This window comes from Gastrolobium bilobum, unplaced genomic scaffold (assembly GCF_033153095.1).
Source record: "Gastrolobium bilobum isolate Gb01-03AN ecotype WA unplaced genomic scaffold, APGP_CSIRO_Gbil_v1 utg26554, whole genome shotgun sequence".
Classification (NCBI taxonomy): domain Eukaryota; kingdom Viridiplantae; phylum Streptophyta; class Magnoliopsida; order Fabales; family Fabaceae; genus Gastrolobium; species Gastrolobium bilobum.
The window spans coordinates 183,646-191,305 of NW_026897614.1; positions in this window are offsets into that span (position 1 = coordinate 183,646).

Here is a 7,660-nt window from a genome sequence, read left to right on the forward strand (position 1 = left end):
ACCCTTCTGATTTTTCATCTAGCTTGTCTCTTTTTACATTTGGCACATAAATAAAACAAAATGCAGCCAAAGTTTTTAAGATTCTGAAATGATGGCTTGATATAAGGCACATTTTAAGCAAATTTTACCCGTTCATCTACATTATCATTCTATTTTATTCACTAAAACCATTGACTAAATTCGTTTCAATTTTATCTCAGGTTTGTCTTCTCGTGATTATTCTCTTTATAAATGCTACCTAAACACATTTATACCAATAATAATAATAAGAAAAAAATATTTGTCATTTTAAAGGATATAACTTTGTGTTATTTTAGATCATAACCGTTAATTTTCATCAATCAATGATTGTAGTTTATTGTGTATTACTAATTAATTAACGATTAGGATCTAAAATGACACAAAGTTATATCCTTTAAAAGGATAAATATTTTTTTCAATAATAATAATAATAGTTTAAATTCTTTAAAATAAATATTAAATAGTTGAATAGATAATTAATGTGTAGTTACTTTGAATTTACTTTTTGAAATTCAAAGGGTTTTTTGACCCTTTTGCCCTTCATTAATTAAATAATAATCATTTTTCCCCTTACCCAAAACTATTCACCAACATGCCTCTCTTTAATCGATTAAGTTCATAAGTTAATCGATTAAACGGTTAAAAAATGCATAAAACGTTGATCCGTGATTTAATCGATTAAATCACGCCAGAAACCCTATATTTACATTTCTCGATCTTATTTGACCTATATCCATTTTTTATACCAAAATCTCTCTTGTTTCTCATATGTAATCCAACCTATCAAGAGGGTATTTCATCCCACCATCTCGAAAGCCTTAATCTTGTGAAATCATTGTCATTGCATTTACATATTCCTTTATTGTTGGAAAAATTCGAACCCAAAAATCCAAACCCTAGTCCCAAATTCGTATGAAAGATGAGCTCAATTTCAAACATGTATGTTACAGTGATCTACCACGATGGAAGGCATTTTGAAAGTTCCAATGGTGTTCAATTTGAAGGAAAAACGAAAATGTTGAAAATCAAAAGAGGCACTACATACAACGAGCTCAAGGAGAGAATTACCCAAAATTGGGGCTACAAAGCAACCAATGCATTCATCGGATGATAGCCAAGATAAAGTCTACAGTGGGTAAGGATGTTATATACTACATTAGGAACGATATATGTGATGATGAAGATGTGGAATGCCTCATAGATGCAATTGTTGACTGAAAATTTCAAAATTTTATTAAGATATATGTTGAAATTGATTGTGGTCAATCTTCATCTGCACATATGCATACAAGAAGTTCACAATATTTTGGTCAAGAAGTCCTCAGATGTACCCCCTCTAACACTGTAACACCCCGTATATATCCGGTAATGTTATCATATCATCGTATTAAGCTGCACTTAATTAAAATTGCGAAATATCTTTTTCTTTTCAATTATGACGTCATTATACTTAGCCAAGTTGAATACTTAATTCATTTTCAAAACATTGCCTGTATGTAAATTGCAAAAGACAGCTAACTGAAATACCTCATAACATAAATAACATAAGTATGTCTCTAGTCACGGAACTGCAACACGTAGACCGGACAACCCTGATAGTTTATACAACCCAGTTAAACTTAAACATAACAGAATCAAAGTGGCATGGACAAATCTCATGCTCACCAAAATAAGGCATCAAACCCAACATAAGTCTCAACATCAACAACATAATAATAAGACGGAAAACATAAACAGCATCCAATCCAGTCATGTCAGCATAAATATAACAATAATCATCAACTAAGCTCCGGCCTGCTGCCGCCAGAGACATCAGCCCCCAAATTACCTGAACCTGAAATAAGCACCCCCAAACGTGGGGTGAGATCTTTAAACAAGAAATTTCAGTAAGACAAGGGGTCCTCCAGGATCTTCCACCCCAAGCTCACTTACATGTGCAATATAAGTTCAAAAGCAGTTTATCAGCATAAGTTCTAAAATAGTGCAATGCAACAGATAATCATGTCATGTGTGTCAATTTTATTATACTGATCAGAGAAATTCAAGAATACATCTATTACCCACACAATATGCAAGACGCTGCGTGCACCCACCCACAGACTCACCATCTTGTATGACACTACATACTCAGGCTTACCGACTAAGTGGAAAAAACACATACATATTATAACCCATTGCACATACCAGCTCAAAAGCATTTCCAAATATCCAAAGCATATAACACAACATGCATATAAACCATTCCCCCATGGGGTATGGTGGAACCACAACATGGCTAAACCGAGGACACGAAAGCTTACCTTGCAAGCTAACAATCCAAGCCAAGAGTTCACACACCGCTCAAGGCCCACAAACAGCACAATCACAATCTGTTTGTATCATAATTCATCATCAATAATAATAGCACATAAGCTTAAACATAAAGACAACGTTTCTCTTTTACGTTTTACGTCTTAAGGCTTCACACAAAGCCACAAGCCATTAATCACTTGATTCTGACTTAATTCAATTATTACAGAAGTTCAACTTCCTCAAACTAGGGTCCACAAACCCCAAACATCAGTTCTGGATGAACAGTAAGCTACTGTTCCTCGAAAACCCAGAATATCCGGATATTGGTCGGGTACATATTCAGATATCAATATTCGGATATGCATATCCGGATATCCATATTTGGATATCACAAGACCCCATATCCGGATATCCATATCCGGATATTTCGCGACAGAATGCAGTTTTTGCATTTCGCGAGATATCCATCCAAAGGTTGGGTTTTTAACCCATTCCAATGTTAAAGCATGCATTTTTATTCTATTTTAAGTCCGCATACCACTTGGTTACTTATTTAACTCATTAAACATGCCGAGACACCTCTTTTAATCATTAAAACTCATGATCAAAGGTTTAACACTTACCCAAGGCTTCAAACTTAGAAAAGAAGGCTCTTGGAGCTCACTTGAAGCTCCCAAAGATGCAGACTAAGAAGGTGCACGAAAATGGCACACAAGATGAGTTATTTCTTCACAAAGGTGACACTTTGAAGCTCAAAATGCCATCACCAAGGTTCCCACAACCCAACTCTCAAACTCAGCTCTCAAAACTGACTTCACACAGTGGCAAGAACTCAGAATATGCACCCTCACCCCCTCACAATGATAGCTCTCAAGTGTATACAAGCTCAAAGGTGAAGAACTTAAGCAAAGGTGACAACTTGGTCAAGAAAATGGTGAAGGAAGACAATAGAACCAAGCACCAGCTAACCAGCCCCTCAAGAGTCACGTATGAAGAGTGTATGGCCTGAGGTTTAGTGCCAAACTAATGTATATATAGTCACGTAACAATTAAACACACAATATTATCATAAATAGCTACGCTTAGCATTTTAATCCCAAACTCAGGATTCTTAACCTACTCAATTTTACAAGATTTATCATATTTTTCTTATATTTTTCGCAGCACCTTTCCGGTACGCGCTTTTCCATAGCCAGTATCATTTCTGGCACCAGTTCTCATTATTTTAACTTGAAACTTGTTTTACAAGTCCTATATATTATTCTAGGAATATTCATGCACTTATTATAATTTTCTGGGATACTTTATCGGTACGCATTTATACCGACTAGCAGAACCGGTATCTGCACTTTTCGTCAGAAAAGCGACTTTCAGCATCATTACTCACTTACTATAATTATTAGAGCCTCATAATAATTATTAGGGTCAATTATGGAAATGTTTTCTAATTTCACATAATTAATTAATTAACTTCCTTAATTAACGGTGCGGGTTCTTACATTCACCCCACCATTTTAGGATTTTGTCCTCAAAATAAGAATATACATGTCTCGGAAATCGGGATACTGCCGGAGAAGCTCGTCCTCTCGCTCCCAGGTACACTCCTCAGGAGTCCTTCCGGACCATTGCACTTTGACAATCGGAATGATCTTGCTCCTCAGCTGCTTCTCGCCACGATCGAGAATCTTGAGTGGTCCGACGGGAGTCTTTAAGTTCTCCTGAACTTCCACATCATGCGGTTGCACCACGTGCGAAGGATCCGCTACATACTTGCGAAGCTGAGACACGTGAAACACGTCGTGGATGTTGGCCAAGTTCGGAGGCAAGGCAAGCCGGTAGGCAACTGGTCCTACTCTACCATGGATCTGGTATGGCCCAATATACCGCGGGCTCAGCTTCCTCACTCTGAGTGCCCGTCCAACACCAGTGACATGTGAAAGTTTTACAAACACGTGCTCACCCTCACTGAACTCCAGTGGGCGATGCTTGACATCGTAGTAACTCTTCTGGCGATTCTGCGTCTGCTTCGACTTTTCCCTGATCATCTGGATCTGCAGGGTGGTGTACGGCACCTCACGATCCCCAACCTCAGACCAGCAGGTAGGTGTACGACACCTCCTATCGTACAATGCTTCGTAGGGTGCCATGCCCAGGCTAGCATGGAAACTGTTGTTATACGAAAACTCAACCAACGGAAGGTACCTATCCCATGCCGTGCCCTGCTCCAACGTGCAAGCCCGCAACATGTCCTCCAAGGTCTGGATAGTCCGCTCAGTCTGTCCATCAGTCTGAGGGTGATAGGCTGTACTCAGTCTCAACTGAGTTCCAAAAGCTTCCTGCAACGCCGTCCAGAACCGAGATGTGAACTTCGGGTCCCTATTACTAATGATACTCTCGGGCACCCCGTGAAGCCTCATGATCTCGCGAACATACAGTTTGGCCAACTGCTCTGTAGTGAAGCTCACCTTCACTGGAAGAAAATGGGCAGACTTCGTCAGTATGTCCACAATGACCCATATAGAGTCACAGCCAACCTGAGTCTTCGGCAAACCCACAACAAAGTCCATGGAAATGCTCTCCCATTTCCATTCCGGAATCTCAAGAGGTTGAAGTTTACCAGACGACTTCTGGTGTCCTATCTTCACCTTCTGGCAAATCAAACACTTGGACACATACACAGCTATGTCCTTCTTCATTCTTGGCCACCAGAAATTTCTCTTCAGGTCTTGATACATCTTTGTAGCACCAGGATGAATAGTAAACTGTCCCTTATGGGCCTTTGCCATAACCTCTTCGGTCAAAGGACCTCGAGGAATCATGATCCGCTTCTGAAACAACAGAAGTCCATCCTCATTCCAAGACACACCATATTGGTTCTTCACGTAATCGAGACACTCTCTCTGCACTTGCGCCTCTTGGATCTTCTCTATAAGCTCGTTCCTGACTCTCACAGTCTCTATCTCGAGAAGTGAACCTCCAAACAAGGAAGTCACCTTCAGGTCTCGAAACGTTTCTATGATGTCAAAGTCACCCATCATCAAACTGGATAGACTCACGGATTTCTACCACATTGGCCTTGCCAGGATGGTACTTCAACTCAAAGTCGTAGTCCTTCAGAAACTCCATCCATCTTCTTTGTCTCATGTTCAGCTCCTTCTGATTAAACAAATATTTCAAGCTCTTGTGGTCACTGAACACAGCAAACTGCATACCGAACAGATAATGCCTCCAAAACTTGAAAGCTAAAACAATCGCAGCCAACTCCAAATCATGAGTCGGGTAGTTCTCCTCATAAGGTTTCAACTGCCTCGAAGCAAAAGCAACAGCTCTATCAGACTGCATCAAAACACAGCCCAGCCCCTTTCTAGAAGCATCACAGTAAAGCTCAAACTGCTCCTCAGGATCAGGAAGGATCAACACAGGTGAAGTCGTCAATCTCTCCTTCAACTCCTGAAGGCATTCCTCACACTCGTGAGTTCACACAAATGGTGTCTCCTTTCGGGTAAGGCGAGTCAAAGGGAGAACCATCAAGGAGAAACCCGTGATGAACCTCCGATAGTAACCTGCCAAACCCAGAAAGCTCCTCACTTTCGTAACTGTCTTGGGCTTCTCCCTATCCAGCACGACCTCGATCTTGTTGGGATCCACTGCAACTCCATCTGCTGAAATCACATGCCCAAGGAATTTGATTGATTTGAGCCAAAACTCACACTTAGAAGGCTTAGCGTAAAGCTTCTTCTCCTTCAGCACTTGCAGAACAATCCTCGGATGCTCTGCATGCTCCTCCTCAGTCTTGGAGTAAATCAGAATGTCGTCAATGAAGACTATCACAAACTGATCAAGATATGGCTGGAAAATCCTGTTCATGTAATCCATGAACACTGCCGGCGCATTAGTGAGTCCAAACGGAATCACCAAATACTCAAAGTGACCGTATCTCGAACAAAATGTGGTCTTAGGGACATCCTCCGGCTTCACCCGAATCTGATGGTATCCAGATCGGAGATCAATCTTTGAATACACGCAAACACCCCTGAGTTGATCCAACAAATCATTAATCCGAGGAAGGGGATACTTGTTCTTGATCGTCACCTTGTTCAACAGCCTGTAGTCGGTGCACAATCGCATTGTCCTGTCCTTCTTCTTCACAAAGATGACCGGTGCTCCCCAAGGAGACACACTCGGTCGAATGAAATCTTTCGCTGAAAGATCCTCAATATGCTTCTTCAGCTCAGCCAACTCCGGTGGCGACATCCGATATAGAACTAATGAAATAGGCCCCACACCCGGCAACAAGTCAATGGAGAACTCTATCTCCCTCTGTGCCGGAAACTCAGGAATCTCCTCAGGAAACACCTCGAGGAATTCCCCCACCACAGGAATGCCAGTGATATCCTCTTGTCTCCCACTCACCAAACCTCCCAAGATGACATAGCCAAATGCCCCTGCTCTCAAGGCCTTCCTAGCCTGCAACAAAGAAATGTACAGCAAGGAACTAGTTGTGGAATCACACGGAGACATCACCACGCACTTTGTACAATGTAAGAACCCGCACCATTAAATAAGGTATTTAATTAATTAATTATGCAAAATTAGGAAATGATTCCATAATTGACCCTAATAATTATTATGAGGCTCTAATAATTATGATAAGTGATTAAGAATACTGAAAGTCGCTTTTCAGAAGAAAAGTGAAGATACCAGTTCTGCTAGTCAGTATAAATGCGTTCCGAAAAAGTATCCCGAAAAATTATAATAATTGCATGATAATTACTCGAATGACATGTAGGAGTTGTAAAACGAGTTTCAAGTCCAAATAATGAGAAATGGTGCCAGAAACTGATACTGGCTATGAAAAACGCGTACCGGAAAGGTGCTCGGAAAAATATTATAAAAATATGATAATTCTTGGAAAAATGTGTAGTTTAAGGTTCCAAAGTTTGGGATCAAAATGCTAAGCGAAGCAATTAAAGCTAATACTGCGTGTTAATCTTTAAGTCGGCTATATATACCCTCATTAAGGGCATATTGCCCTAGATAACAGAAATCCCTGCGTGAATAGTGTTGGTGGCTGACCGAAAACTCAGCCCTTTGGTGTTCTTCTTCCTTTTCTTAAGGTTCTAGGCCATTTCCTTCTTGATTCTTAACTTTTTCTCTTGTAAACACATTGGGTGAGTGTGAACAATCCTTGTGAGTGAGAAAGAGACTTCATTTCTGATTTTGGCTTCTGTCTTGAGAGGGTGAGCTTGCTGTTTTCACGTTTTGGGAAGGAGGGAGCTTTCCTTAGGTGTTGTGAAGCTTCAAGGAGCTTCCTTGTTGTGTAAAAGAACCACCTTTGTGCACCATT